The 15,847-nt window shown below is 38.9% G+C and overlaps 1 long non-coding RNA gene across 1 annotated transcript in view; it reads left to right on the top strand.

The window, feature by feature from the left end:
- The window catches only part of LOC107649903 (uncharacterized), a 40,861-nt gene extending 30,133 nt beyond the window's left edge, over nt 1-10,728 (top strand). The window contains exon 3 of the long non-coding RNA XR_001624453.2: nt 3,496-10,728. This is a non-coding gene — a long non-coding RNA (uncharacterized LOC107649903). The remainder of the gene's footprint in view (nt 1-3,495) is intronic.
- Nucleotides 10,729-15,847: the final 5,119 nt, after the last annotated feature.

Raw genomic sequence — 15,847 nt, 5'->3', positions numbered from 1 at the left:
CATTTAGAGGAGAAATCACTATGGAGAGATGCTCTACCTTTCTTACCACCACCCGTACCAACTACTGATCCACTCAAATGGGCCAGCACATAAGACCCAGAGCCCTGGGAACATCAGCACTGGTTCTGCTTCCAGCCTAGCTATCATAGCCGTAATCCTGGAAATCAGTTCCCATGGAAATGTAGCCTGGCAACTGCTTCTGTGGGTGTTGAGTCATCGCTACTGATGACCCAGAAAAGAGGATTCTTACTACCAAAGTCATTGGCACTGTTGAACAGTTCAACATCAGAAAAAATGTTATTTATCAGAGAAAATGATATTAAAGATGATATATTACCATCCCTTTTGCCACTGAACCCTCAGAAAAAATAAGACTTCTCCATCTGACTTGTAGCTGAAATTAAAATGAGTTCCTTCAGAGCTGGGGACGTCTTACTTTCCATTTGTATCTCCAGTGCTTAACTCTATGCTTTGAACAAAGTAAGGGCTTAATTAAATTCTTTTTCATTCATCCATCCATCCATCCTTCCATCCAACATCCATCTATCCTTTTAGGTCTTTTAACATTCTACAAGTAAAAAAGTAAAAAAAAAAAAAGGACAGCATATGAGCTGTCCTTCTGGCTTATCTGCTCTCCTCACAGATCACCTTATCTCATTTTCCAATCATGTATGTCCTGGATGAGAGTCTTATGCTACTTCTTGTACATAAGTCATCACCAGTAATATGCTACAGCTTCACAGGTCTCTCCATTGTGTTCTGAATCACCTATAGCCTCAGTTCATCTGAGGCTGAAGTATTCTGTTATTCCCCAGCCATTAATCATCACTGGGAGAATGTCACTATTGAAAACAGAGGGACTTAAGAGCAGCTAGGTGGCTCAGTGGATGGGGAAACAGACCTGGAAAAGGGAGGTCCTGAATTCAAATTGGACCTCCAATACTTCCTACCTTTGTGACCCTAGGCAAGTCACTTAACCCCAGTTGCCTAGCCCTTAATGCTCTTCTGTCTTGGAAACAAAATTTAATATTAATTTTAAGTCAGATGGTAAGAGTTTGGGGGCATCTGGGTGGCTCAGTGGATTGAGTGTCAAGCTTAGAGATGGGAGGTCCTAGGTTCAAATCTGGCCTCAGACACTTCCCAGCTGTGTGATCCTGGGCAAGTCACTTGACCCCCATTGCCTAGTCCTTACCACTCTTCTGCCTTGGAGCCAAGACACAGTATTGACTCCAAGATGGAAGGTAAGGGTTTTTTTTTTTTTAAATAAAAATTTTTAAAAAAGAAGGTAAGAGTTTGATTGGGAAAAATGGTTTTTCATTTCAGGGAGCCATTTGGAATCATTAAAAGCATCATTCAATTTCTCATAATCAGTATAGACTCAGCTCATTTTCAATATAGCTAAGTTATACGAACTGATAACCTAACTCAACAGATTGGCTATCCACGTTTATGTACCATCAACAGGCATATTTCATCCACTTATTTGTGTGCGTATTGTTCAGATACATTTTTTGACTTAGCATTGATTTCATTTAGCAGATATGCTTTTGTTTTTATGGGCTTAATGCCATCATTGCAGTGCCATCTGCAAGCTGGAAGGTCTAGATGACATCACAGTCTCTGAGAAAGGAATTTAACCTTTTTGGTGTCAGGAGCTCATTTGACCATCTGGTAAGCCTGTGGGCTCCTTCTCAGAATAATGGATAAAATGAAATACAAAGGAAACCAATTATACTGAAATTCAGATAGCAAAGTCTTTCTTAAAAACAAGTTCGTAGACACCAGGATAAGAACCCCTGAGGTACAGGGAAAACTTTTTCTATCTGGATTCTGTGGACTCTGAACAGAGCTTTCAGATATCACCCCATTACGCTTTCCCATTGTCTAAATTCAAATGGCTTAGATATTAGTTTCCTTAGGATACAACATCACTATGGGACAGGAAGGTAGTAATTGTTCAGTTGGTTTTTAGTCATATTCAACTCTCTGTGACCCCCTTTGGGGTTTTCTTGGCAAAGATACTGAAGTGGTTTGCTATTTCCTTCTCTAGCTTATTTTATTTTTACAGATATAGAATTGAAGTGGAGTTTAGTGACTTACCCAGGGTCATGTTGCTAACAATTATCTGAGATTAGATTTGTCTTTCTGAGTTTAGGCCTGGCACTCTATCCACATGGGCAAGAGAACCAACAATTACATACTGAATGTAGAATCAACTATTTACTATTTATCTTTACTAAATTTTTTTATTAAATAATCTACTTTATTATTTATTAATTTTTTATGATTTTACAAAAATTTCATTAGCTTACTAAATTAGTAAAATTATTTTTACTATTTACTAAATAGTATTTACTAGATTAAATGAGAAAAGTTTTGAAATACATGTTTCTAGCTCTATTTTTGGGTAGATATTTCATGAAGGTTAATTTGTAGTTGTGTACCGGCCACATATGCTTTCTCTCCTCACTCCCATTATTGGAATCCCTAACTCTCTTCAAGTCTTGACTCAATTGATGCCTCCTTCAAAATTCCTTTCCTGATCTCCCCAGTTTTCAGTGCCTTTCTCCCAGCAAAATCTCTTTGCGTGTGTTTTATCTATAGTTTCTATTTACTTATCTCTGTCTGAATTGCCTCTAACAGCCCTTCCAGTCACAAATCTATGATCCTGTGGATAGAATTTAAGGTCCCTGAAGGCAGGGGCTATTTTATTTTGTGTCTACAGGCCTAGCAAAGTGCCTTGCATGTAAAAGGTGTTTTAAAAGCTCATTGCATTAAATTTGATATTTACACTGTCTCTAACCCATATGAAAAGTAAATTTAATATAAAAATTCCTGAGACTCTGATCAGTAAACACATATTGGAGGCAGCTAGGTGGCTCAGTGGGTTGAGAGTCAGGCCTAAATATAGCAGATCCTGGGTTCAAATATGGCCTCAAATACTTATTAGCTTTGTGAACCTGGGCAAGTCACTTAACCCTCATTTCCTAGCCCTTGCTGCTATTTTGCCTTAGAACAAATAGACAGTATTGATGTATTGATTCTAAGATGAATGGTAAAGCTTTAAAAATTTTTTTTAATAAATACATACTTTTGTTTTTCCATATTACAGATAAATCCAATTTCTCTAAAAAGTAGATCTGTGACTTGCTTAACCCAGATCGCCAGTAGTAGAACTAGTACTAAAACTCCAAGATTTCTCCTGTATCCCACTCTAGGCTCTTAACCAGAAAGTCATAAAATAATCTTTAGATCTTACCTTGCAATTTGAAGAAGCATCTCAGCTTTCCTAGCCGTGCAAATGTTTCCTGCATTTTCTTAGTCCTGTTCTGCATCATCTGCCTGTCAAGAAACCAGTTTCTTGTTTGATTGTTAATTGCCCTTTTTTATTATAGCATACACTTAAATTTTGGTAAGTAACTTGCTCTTCTTTGTAATTAGATATAGTAGTTAAAATATCTTCAATTCACCATGGCCCTTTCCTTTAATCAACAGGAACTTAGAACGCTGATGGGATCATATCTGTAATTCCACCACAGCATTACCCCTCCAAGAAAATCAGGATGCAAATCTATTTTGTAACTGGGAGAAAACAAAGGTACGAGCTTTTCATTGTACACAGTCTCCTGAAACACTTAAACAAAACAAATGTCCAATCCATTTTGCTCATTATTAATCAAGGGACAACAGTTTTCTAGGAGAGAGTAATAGAAAATAGTAACAAGCCTCGATGGTGGCCATTTGTCATTCTCTCCCCCACAGCTTGTGGGGTATCAATGAGAGTAGAATTGGCACCCCACAATAGCCACTTCTGATGTTCACATCTCCTCTGGAGTTTCCTCAGAATCCAACTCTAATGACAGGAGATGCCAGGTCAGACTAATCCCAAGGGTCTAAACCATTGGGTCAAGTGGTTTCTGGGTAACAGGCTTTTTTCAGTTGACTATTCCTGGACACTGTGCCTAGTAGAGTAACATCATCAGAATTGCCTGATCTGCTCTAAGGAGGCCCCCCCAAATGGATGGGAACTCGAGTCTAATTCCTTTTGGACTCATTGAAGTTCGTCTACTTATATGCAGAGAGCACACAAGTTTCATTTTCCCTAATGTGACCAGGGAGTGGACAGCTACCATGCCCCTGCCCGAAGCAGAAACAAAATCAGACCTATATGCTCTTGAAATAGAGCTCAATGGGGAAAACTAGGTGATTCAGTGGATAGAGTGCCACAGCTGGACTGGGGAGATCCTGGGTTCAAATCTGGCCTCAGACATTTCTTAGCTATGTGACCCTGGGCAAATCACTTAACCCTGTTTGCCTAGCCTTTGCCCTTCTATCTTAGAGTTAATACTAGGACAGAAAGCCACATTTTAAATAATTAATTTTTAAAAAAAGAAATAGATTCTGACCTAATTTCAATTCAGCTTTGATTGAATTTATGTTTGATATGAAGGCAAAAATGATGCTAGAAATGGGATATAGAAAAGTGGACAAGATATCACTCCAATCCCTACAAAGCTTTTAATCTAGTTGCTAGAGAGGGGATGAAAGTCATCCACAAATTACTACAATACCCTGAGAATACCCCAGACCTGATTTAAAGCTTCCCCTCCCTGGCATTCAGTCAGCCTCTGGAGATGATGAGCCCATCCATCTCTAGCCAAAGCTTTGGTTTTGAGAGCTGAAAGGATGTCTTATCTCCAACCACTTCTTAAACTCTTTATGAGTGTAACAGCTGGCCTTAGGCATGGGAAAATGGTGCTTCAACACCCTAGCACTATGCCTTGGCAGGCATAGAGTAAGACAGCATCACATCCCCAGTCCCACACACCAAGTCTTAAAAATATAATCCAAGGGCCATGCGATCAAAAACGTTGCGCAATGTTTTCCATTTGTGAGAACTGTAAATCTCCCATTTGCTTCCATTTTTTTTTTGGTGGGGGGATAGAATCCCTCCAATAACTTGTAATTGAAAATTAACTTCTAGGAATGATAACATGACTACACTGAGGACATCGGTGAACACCATCTACTTTTTATTTGACTCATTTGTTGATTTTATTTCCATGTTAGGCAGCAAAGCTGTGGTAGAAGGAATACTTGACTTAGGAACAAGAGAGATCTAGGTTTGCATCTTGCTTCCTAATAGTTGCTAATTTTGTAAACATAGGCAAGCCGTATAAGCCTCAGTTTCCTCATCTGGAAAATGGGGATAATGATAGTACTTACCTTAGGAGAACAGATGAGGCGATGTTTACAATGTACTATAAAAGTCTGCAATTATCACTATATTTTTCACTTAAAATGTGGCCATTTCCCAAGAGCTCTTGAAAACAGACACACATTCTACCTCTCAGCTGTCTGCAGCATGAAACACATTTTTGGCTCTTGGTATCTGGTGACTGATGACAACTTGTAATTTCAACTAGATCCAAAAACTGAAGTTCTATGTAAAGAAAAACGGATGAAGATTCCCCAGGAGGGAGAAAAGGTCATTCTTACACAATAGCCTGAAGGGCAAAAATCTGGAGGGCCTCAAGCCTGAAGGGAAAAGAAACTACTGAGATGGAAAATACCTTCAATCCAGATCCCTGAGACTCAAAGCAGCTGCCTGCTCACAACTGAAAGTGGGACAATTAGGTTTGGGGTCCCAGTGACAGATTAGATCCAGAAAAAAAGGAATATATTATGGAGATTCTTGGCTAACTCGGGTAAAAGATTGTGCGCCCAAGTTAGAGGGTCTCTAAGGACCCTTCCAGTTTAAATCTGGTGTTGCAAAATGCCCCTAGATCTCTCTCTCTCTCTCTCTCACACACACTCTCACACACACACACACACACACACACACACACACAAAGCAAAGGGAGGGGAGGAAGGGCACAGGGAGTGAGCTCTCCACGTTATAACACTCAATTACTTGAGATGCCTTGAATCCTGATGGGGAGGGAGGAGTGCCTTAAGGGCCTAGCCCCAGCATCTCCTGTCTTCCATTGAGGTGGCAGGAGTAGATTAGTGGAGTTTGGCTATCATCCCCCCCAAACAGGCTGCTCTTCACTTATAGGAGACACAGGTCATGACCTCCCAATGGTTCAGTCTCCATTGTACAGCATCCATTTCTAAAATTACCCTATTCCCCCCACACACAACATTTGCCTTCAGGGTCTGAGCTTCAGAGCACAGCTGTGCTTCTGGGAATGGAAACAAAGAGGTTTTGACACTTCTTAAAGAAGCACAGAAAAAAATGTGAGAAGAAGGAGAAGGAAGAGGAGGAAGCTGAAATGATGCTGTTTGTTGCAGGGGTTGCTTATTTTCACTCTTTGGGAAGGGTGATTTTTGGATTTCTATGTTTGGTTAATATCACCAGAGGCAAGTGATGAAGAATTCACGAGTATATCAAGTGACTGAGGATAATGTAAGAACCATGACGACATCTTTTTTTTAGGGGGGAGGGAGGTAAAAAGGAAATTTATTCTCTTTTATCACATCTTCTAAATGCATAACTAGGCTCAACAACTTAAACTGCCCCCAAGATGGCAGACCAAGAACCAACTGCAATGATGTTTTTGATGGAGTTTTCATGGTCAACCTTCCATGCAAGCCTGTTGTTTCTATGATACTTTTTAGGTGACACTCAGAAGAAGTGGAACCAAAAATTATAAAGATTTTTTATTATAAAATCATAAAAAATTATAAAGATTAATTGGCAGGCAGAGTATAGCTAGTTGCTTTAGTTGATGGAGATCCAGGGCTGGAGATGAGAGATCCTGGATTCCAATCTGGCCTCAGACACTTCCTAGCTGGGCAAGACATTTAATTCCAATTGCCTAGCCCTTGCCACATCTTCTGCCTTGGAACCAATACTTAGTATTGATGACTTTGGCCAGTCCATAATGCCCAGAATGTATTCCTTCCTTATTTCTACCTCTTAGAATCCTTAGATTCCTTCAAGTTTCAACTCAGGTACCACCAATAAAATGTTTTTTAAAGTGCTTTGGTTACTGGTGAGCTCCCCATCTCTCTCTCTCTCTCTCTCCCTGTCTTCATCTCTTTTTCTCTCTTTGATGAAACCCCAAACATATGTTGCCTAGAGAAAGAAAGTCATAAAGAATTCTTCTTCTTCTTCTCCTTCCTCCCCTTTTTTCTTTTTCTTTCTTCTTTTTTCTTCTTCATCTTCTTTTTCTTATTATATTTCTTCCAGATTTCATATAAATACAATTTTAATCATTGTTTTCTGACTTTTTTGCAATCCATAATCTCTCCCTTCTTTCCAACCTTCACCTCTCCCCAAGATGGCAAGCAATATGATATAGGTTATACATATACTATCATGCAGTACATATTTCCATCTTTAGCATACTGTAAAAGAAGACACATACCACTTATACTAGAAAAAACTCATGAAGGAAATGAAATGAAAATAGTTTGCTTCAATCTGCATTTAGACTCCTTGTTATTAGTTCCTTTTAGGGCAGTAGATAGCTCTTTTCATTATGAATCCTTGGAGTTGTCCTGGATCCTTGTACGGCCGATAATAGTTGATCACAGTACATTATTGCTATTACTGTGTACAAAATCCTCCTGGTTCTACTCACTTCATTTTGTATCAGTTCACCTAAGTCTTTCCAGGTTTTGTTTTGATTTTTGTAATCATGCTGTTCATCATTCCTTATAGCACAATAGTATTCCATTACACTCAAATATCACAACTTGTTCATCCATTCTCCAAATGTTGGGCATCTCTTCCGTTTCTAATTCTTTGCTACCACAAAAAAAATAGCTGCCATAAATTTTTGTACAATTATGTTCTTTTCCCCTATCATTCTTTTTTATTTTAAATATACAGTCCTAGAGACTTCCGGGTAAGCATGGCTGCAGAGTAGATATGGCTCGCTTCCTCTCCTCAGAACCATGACACAGTCGACCTCAAAAGACCCCCCAAAAACAAACAAAAAACAACCATCCTCATGAGAAAGGAGAGACCCCACACTAAAGTGCAGGACTGAAGGTAGATGGGATTCTGGCATTTCCATAATATAAGGAAACAAAAACTGACCCACCCTCCCCCACCCACCACACCGACAGAAGCCAGAGTTTAAGTCGGCACTGGCCAGAATCAACAAGTGAGGGAAGGGCACCCCAGGACTGAACAACAGGCAGCCCCAGGTCTGGGGACCTGAATAAGACCACCAAAGACCTACTCCTGAGAGTAGTAACACCCGAAACCCCAACAGGTGGGCAAAGGGAACTCAGATCCCGGGCACCCAGAACTAGCGCGCTATAATCAACGAGTGCGCAAAGGGATCCCCTGAAGTGAGCAAGGGACACCCACAGGTCTTGGGAGTTAACTAAAACCACCAAAGAACTACACCTGAGAGCAATAACACCTGAAATGCTGGCAGGCAGGGGAGGGCAGACCCTGGGCTTCCCCCCCACCCAAGACAGCGCAGCTGCAGAGAACCAAGAATAAGCCCGAGGCTAAAGCCTTGATCATTTGACCCTTACACTGAGAGCAAGCCCTCCTCACTGTGGAAAGGAAACTAGACTAACAGTTTGGGTGGGGGAGGGCCAACTGGGAGGGGCAGTTGGGTCTTGTGACTAGAACTTCCTTCCTGCCGTGTGGGTCTTGCTGCCTGGTGTTGGAGGAGAGAGGAGCTTGTTCAACCCAGTCTGGGGTGGCATGCTCTTCTTGGTTCAGCCCAAAGACACAGGCTTCTAAAGGTTAGAATTGTTCTTGTTTGCTTTCTGTGTACTGCTAAGATTCTGAATTAGAACAACGAGAGTAGACGGGAGTGGGACAAACTCTCCGCCAACCTCTGGGGCCTGGCCTTAGGTCTGAAACTGAGAAAAGCTCCACTCCCAACTAGTTATTAAACTTTATGTTATTTGAATTCGCAGTCAGATAAGTGGACTCTCTTTTCCGGTCATAGAGGGAGCTGAACTTCAGTTTAAGTCATTCAAAGACAAACCGTCCTTATTGGACCCCTGCTGTTTCCTCTCAGCAGGGGGCATCTCCCTCCCTTGCCTCACTAAGCAATATTCCCTCTCTCCCTTTAACTCCTCCTTACCCCTATACAAACCTCCCATTATTCCCCATTTATCCCATTTTTCCCAATCCTATTTCCTTTCCCAATAAATATTACATCACTCAGATTTCTGACTGGAAAGGGAAGAAAAAAAACATAGAGATGGTAAACAGTGCACAGTAGCAACAGCCTCCCAACACCAAGAAAAGCAAGAAGAAGGGGGTGACTTTGGATATGTTTTATGGAGGAAAAAAACAGAATACAGAGGAAATAGAAGAGGAAACACAAACAAATGCTCCAAAACCTTCCAAAAGAAATGGAAATTGTCCACAAGCTCTTGAATAATTTAAATTGGAAGTTATCAAAAAGATAGAAGCCTTCTGGCAGGAAAAATGGGAAATAATGCAAAAGGAACTTGGCAATCTGAAAGACGAAAACAAGCAACTGCAGAAACAGCTTGAAGCCTCAAAAAGCAGAACAGACCAAACTGAAAAGGAAAATAAGTCTTTAAAGGTCAGAATCAGGCAACTGGAAGACAATGATCTTGCAAAAGAGCAAGAATTAATAAAGCAAAGTCAAAAGACTAAGGATTTAGAGGATAACATTAAATATCTCACTGACAAGGTGACAGATCTGGAAAATAGAGGAAGGAGGATCATTGGTCTACCAGAAAAGCCAGAAATAAACAGTAATCTTGATATCATAATACAAGATATCATCCAAGAAAACTGCCCAAAGATTCTAGAATAAGGGGGAAATATAGGCATTGAAAGAGTTCACAGAACACCCTCTACACTAAATCCCCAAAAGACAACTCCCAGGAATGTAATTGCCAAATTCCAAAGCTTTCAAGCAAAAGAAAAAATCTTACAAGAAGCCAGAAAAAGACAATTTAGATATAAAGGAATGCCAATCAGGGTCCCACAAGACCTTGCAATTTCCACACTGAACAACCATAAGGCATGGAACATGATATTCAGAAAGGCAAGAGAGCTGGGTCTTCAACCAAGAATCAGCTATCCATCAAAACTAACTATATACTTCCAGGGGAAAGCATGGGCATTCAACAAAATACAAGATTTCCAAGTATTTGTAAAGAAAAGACCAGAGCTCTGTGCAAAGTTTGACATCCAAACACAAAGAGCAAGAGAAATGAGAAACATGAAAAGGTAAATATGAAGGAAAGGGAAAAGGAGAAAAATGTTATCTTTTTCTTTTATCCAAATTCTCTTCTATAAGGACTACATTTATATCAAATTATATATATTAATATGTGAGGAAAAATGTAATGTGTAACTCTCAAAAATTGTATGCATCGTTAGAGTAGTTAGAAGAATCACGCATAGGAAAAGATTGGGGTATCAAGACGATATGGAGAAAGGGGGGTGAAAGAAAAAGGGAGGGGGTATCGTTAATGGTACTAAGATATACCTCAAGAAATAGAAAAAAAACTAAATAAAATAATCTTTGTCACACAAAGATACACATGGGAAGGGAAGGGGAAGAAGTCTCCTATAAGAAGGAGAGGAAGAGAGTGCGAATAGGTATTACTTAAACCTTACTCTCAGTGAAATCAACTCTGAGAGGGAAGAACATTTAGATCCATTGGGATCTTGAATTCTATCTTATCCAACAGGGTAAGAGAGAAGGGGAAATTAAGGCAGGGGAAGGGTGAGGGAATATAAAAAGGGAGGGAAGGAGAGGGGGGAGGGGAAGGGAAGAAAAAGGGAAGCACTAGAAAGGGAAGCATATAGGGGGACTGACCTAAAGTAAATCACTGGTTTAAAAGGTTATAGCTAAAGAAGAAAAGTCAGAATTAGGGGAGGATATCAAAATGCCAGGGAATCCACAAGTGATAATCATAACTTTGAACATGAATGGGATGAACTCACCCATAAAATGTAGACGAATAGCAGAATGGATTAGAATCCAAAACCCTACCATATGTTGTCTTCAAGAAACACACATGAGGCAGATAGATACTCACAAGAATTAAAGGATGGAGTAAGACCTTTTGGGCCTCAACTGATAGAAAGAAGGCAAGAGTTGCAATCATGATATCTGACAAAGCCAAAGCAAAAATAGACCTGGTTAAAAGGGACAGGGAAGGTAAATATATTCTGTTAAAAGGGAGTATAGACAACAAGGAAATATCACTATTCAACATGTATGCACCAAATAGTATAGCACCCAAATTTCTAATGGAGAAACTAGGAGAATTGAAGGAAGAAATAGAGAGTAAAACCATATTAGTGGGAGACCTGAACCAACCACTATCAAATTTAGATAAATCAAATAAATAAATAAGAAAGAGGTAAAAGATGTGAATGAAATCTTGGGAAAATTAGATTAATAGACATATGGAGAAAAAGAAATAGTGACAAAAAGGAATACACCTTCTCAGCACCATATGGCACATTCACAAAGATTGATCATACACTAGATCACAGAAACATGGCATACAAATGCAGAAAAGCAGAAATAATAGATACAACCTTTTCAGATAAGGCAATAAAAATAATGATCAGTAAAGGTACATGGAGAACCAAATCAAAAATTAATTGGAAATTAAATAATATGACACTCCAAAATCAGTTAGAGAAAAAATCATAGAAACAATAATTTCATTGAGGAAAATGACAATGGTGAGACATCCTTTCAAACCTTATGGGATACAGCCAAAGCAGTACTCAGAGGAAAATTCATGTCCCTGAGTGCATATATTAACAAATTAGGGAGGGCAGAGATTAATGAATTGGAAATGCAAATAAAAAAACTTGAAATTGAACAAATCAAAAAACCCCAGAAAAAAACCAAACTAGAGATCCTAAAAACTAAGGGAGAAATTAATAAAATCAAAAGTGATAGAACTATTGAACTAATAAATAAGACTAGAAGTTGGTACTTTGAAAAAACAAACAAAATAGACAAAGTACTGGTCAATCTAATTTTTAAAAGGTAAGAAGAAAAGCAAATTAACAGCATCAAAGATGAAAAGGGGGACCTCACTTCCAAAGAAGAGGAAATTAAGGCAATCATTAAAAACTACTTTGCCCAATTATATGGCAATAAATATACCAATCTAGGCGATATGGATGAATATTTACAAAAATATAAATTACCTAGACTAACAGAAGAAGAAATAAAATTCTTAAATAATCCCATATCAGAAAAAGAAATCCAACAGGCCACCAAAGAACTCCCTAAGAAAGAATCCCCAGGGCCTGATGGATTCACAAGTGAATTCTATCAAACATTCAAAGAACAGCTAATCCCAATACTATACAAACTCTTTGACATAATTAGCAAAGAGGGAGTTCTACCAAATTCTTTTTATGACACAAACATGGTATTGATTCCAAAGCCAGGCAGGGCAAAAACTGAGAAAGAAAACTATAGACCAATCTACTAATGAATATAGATGCAAAAATCTTAAATAGGATACTAGCAAAAAGACTCCAGCAAGTGATCAGGAGGGTCATTCACTATGATCAAGTAGGATTTATACCAGGAATGCAGGGCTGGTTCAATATTAGGAAAACCATCCACATAATTGGCCATATCAATAAGCAAACCAACAAAAATCACATGATCTCAATAGATGCAGAAAAAAGCCTTTGATAAAATACAACACCCAATCCTATTAAAAACACTAGAAAGCATAGGAATAGAAGGGTTGTTCTTAAAAATAAGGAACAGTATATATCTAAAACCATTAGTTAATATCATCTGCAATGGGGATAAACTAGATGCATTCCCAATAAAATCAGGAGTGAAACAAGGATGCCCATTATTACCTCTATTATTTAACATCATACTAGAAACACTAGCAGTAGCAATTAGAGAAGAAAAAGAAATTGAAGGCATTAAAATAGGCAAGGAGGAGACCAAGTTATTGCTCTTTGTGGATGATATGATGGTCTACTTAAAGAATCCTAGAGAATCAACCAAAAAGCTAATTGAAATAATCAACAACTTTAGCAAAGTTGTGTGAATTTTAAAAGTCTCCATCTTGGTCTAGCACCCAAAAATTGTGCACACCCACACTACACGGGCATGTGCTAGTCAATGACAAATCAGAAATAACTAACTGCCCACCTGGGCTGTCCTAAGCCAAGCTAGAGCCAACCATTGGCATTTGTGAGACACAGGAAGTGAGGTAGGGAACAGCCTCTAGAATTCGCTGACTTCCTGTGGAGAGGGCGAGAGAGGAGTTGGTGTTAGGAGCTTGGACAGGGAGGACGCCCGCAGACAGCTTTCCTTCAGAGCGGTCACGTGAGTTAAGGACTGATTCTTTCCACCTTGGCCCTTTGGGCCTAAAACTCCCTCTGCCTTGAGTAGCCCCTTTCCCTTTCCTCTTCTCTCCTTCTCTCCCTCTCCTTCCCTACTCCCAGTGTGATTAAACCTTCATAAACTTCATTCTGACTTGAGTGTTTCATTTTAGGAATTTCATAAGTAAATTCCTTGGCGGCCATTGTTCAATATTACATAAATCCTGTAGCCACAATTTGTAACCATTACAGTGCTCATAACCTCTCCCAGAAGCCTAAAATTTCTACCATTACAGTTGCAGGATACAAAATAAACCCACATAAGTCATCAGCATTTCTATATATTTCCAACATAGCCCAGCAGCAAGAATTAGAAAGAGAAATCCAATTCAAAATCACCTTAGACAAAATAAAATACTTAGGAATCTATCTCCCAAGACAAACACGGAACTATATGAACACAACTACAAAACACTCTCCACACAACTAAAACTAGACCTGAGTAATTGGAAAAACATTAACTGCTCATGGGTGGGATGAGTCAATATAATAAAAATGACCATCCTACCCAAATTTATTTATCTATTTAGTGCTATGAACTTCCAAAAAAAATTTTTACTGATTTAGAAAAAAACATAACAAAGTTCATTTGGAAAAATAAAGGATCAAGGATATCCAGGGAAATAATGGGGGGGGGGAGGGAATACAAAGGAAGGTGGCCTTGCAGTCCCAGATCTCAAACTCTATTATAAAGCATTGGTCATCAAAACAATTTGGTACTGGCTAAGAGACAGAAAGGAGAATCAGTGGAATAGACTTGGGGTAAGTGACCTCAGCAAGACAGTATATGACAAACCCAAAGACCCCAGCTTCTGGGACAAAAACCAACTATTTGACAAAAATTGCTGGAAAACTGGAAGACAGTGTGGGAGAGATTAGGTTTGGATCAACACCTCACACCCTACACCAAGATAAACTCAGAATGGGTGAATGACTTGAACATAAAGAAGGAAACTATAAGTAAATTGGGTGAACACAGAATACATGTCAGACTTTTGGGAAGGGAAAGACTTTAAAACCAAGCAAGACATAGAAAGAGTCACAAAATGTAAAATAAACAATTTTGACTAAATCAAATTAAAAAGTTTTTGTACAAACAAAACCAATGTAACCAAAATGAGAAGGGAAGCAACAAAATGGGAAACAATTTTCATAACAAAAACCTCTGACAAAGGTCTAATTACTCATATTTATAAAGAGCTAAATCAATTGTACCAAAAATCAAGCCATTCTCCAATTGATAAATGGGCAAGGGACATGAACAGGCAGTTTTCAGCCAAAGAAATCAAAACTATTAATAAGCACATGAAAAAGTGCTCTAAATCTCTTATAATCAGAGAGATGCAAATCAAAACAACTCTGAGGTATCACCTCACACCAGATTGGCCAACATGACAGCAAAGGAAAGCAATGAATGCTGGAGGGGAGGTGGCAAAGTTTGGACATTAATTCATTGCTGGTGGAGTTGTGAATTGATTCAACCATTCTGTAGGGCAATCTGGAACTATACCCAAAGAGCGATAAAAGACTGCCTGCCCTTTGATCCAGCCATAGCACTGCTGGGTTTGTACCCCAAAGAGATAATAAGGAAAAAGACTTGTACAAGAATATTCATAGCTGCGCTCTTTGTGGTGGCCAAAAATTGGAAAATGAGGGGATACCCTTCAATTGAGGAATGACTGAATAAATTGTGGTATATGTTGGTGATGGAATACCATTGTGCTAAAAGGAATAATAAAGCAGAGGAATTCCATGGAGACTGGAATGACCTCCAGGAAGTGATGCAGAATGAAAGGAGCAGAACCAGGAAAACATTGTACACAGAGACTGAAACACCGTGGTACAATCGAACGTAATGGACTTCTCCATTAGTGTCAATTCAATGTCCCTGAACATTCTGCAGGGATCTAGGAGAAAAAACACTATCCACAAGCAGAGGACAAATTGTGGGAGTAAAAACACTGAGGAAAAGCAACTGCTGGACTACAGGGGTTGAGGGGACATGACTGAAGAGAGACTCTAAATGAATACCCTAATGCAAATATCAACAACATTGAAATGGGTTCGAATCAAGAACACAGATACCCAGTGGAATTGTGCATTGGCTATGGGGGGGGGGCAAGGGGGAGGAAAAGAAAATGATCTTTGTTTCCGAGGAATAATGTTTGAAAATGAACAAATAAAATAATGTTTAAAAGTAAAAAAATAAACAAACAAATAAATAAACAAACAAGCAAGCAAATAAATAAATAAATGAATGAATGAGTGAATAAATAAATACTTATACAGTCCTAGTAGTGGTATTACTAGGTCAAAGAATATGCAGTTTTTTGGAATTATGGCAATGGTTCCAAGTTGCTCTCCAGAATGGTTATATCAGTTCATGGCTCCACCAAAGTATATGTCCAATTTTTCTCACCTTCCCTCCAACATTTGTTACTTTTCCTTTTTATCATATTAGTCAGTTTGATAGGTGTGAGGTAGAACCTCAGAGTT

Source organism: Monodelphis domestica, chromosome 8 (assembly GCF_027887165.1).
Source record: "Monodelphis domestica isolate mMonDom1 chromosome 8, mMonDom1.pri, whole genome shotgun sequence".
Taxonomy (NCBI): Eukaryota; Metazoa; Chordata; class Mammalia; order Didelphimorphia; family Didelphidae; genus Monodelphis; species Monodelphis domestica.
Note: the sequence above shows the minus strand (reverse complement) of the source record. Positions and strands in the feature narration are given on the sequence as shown.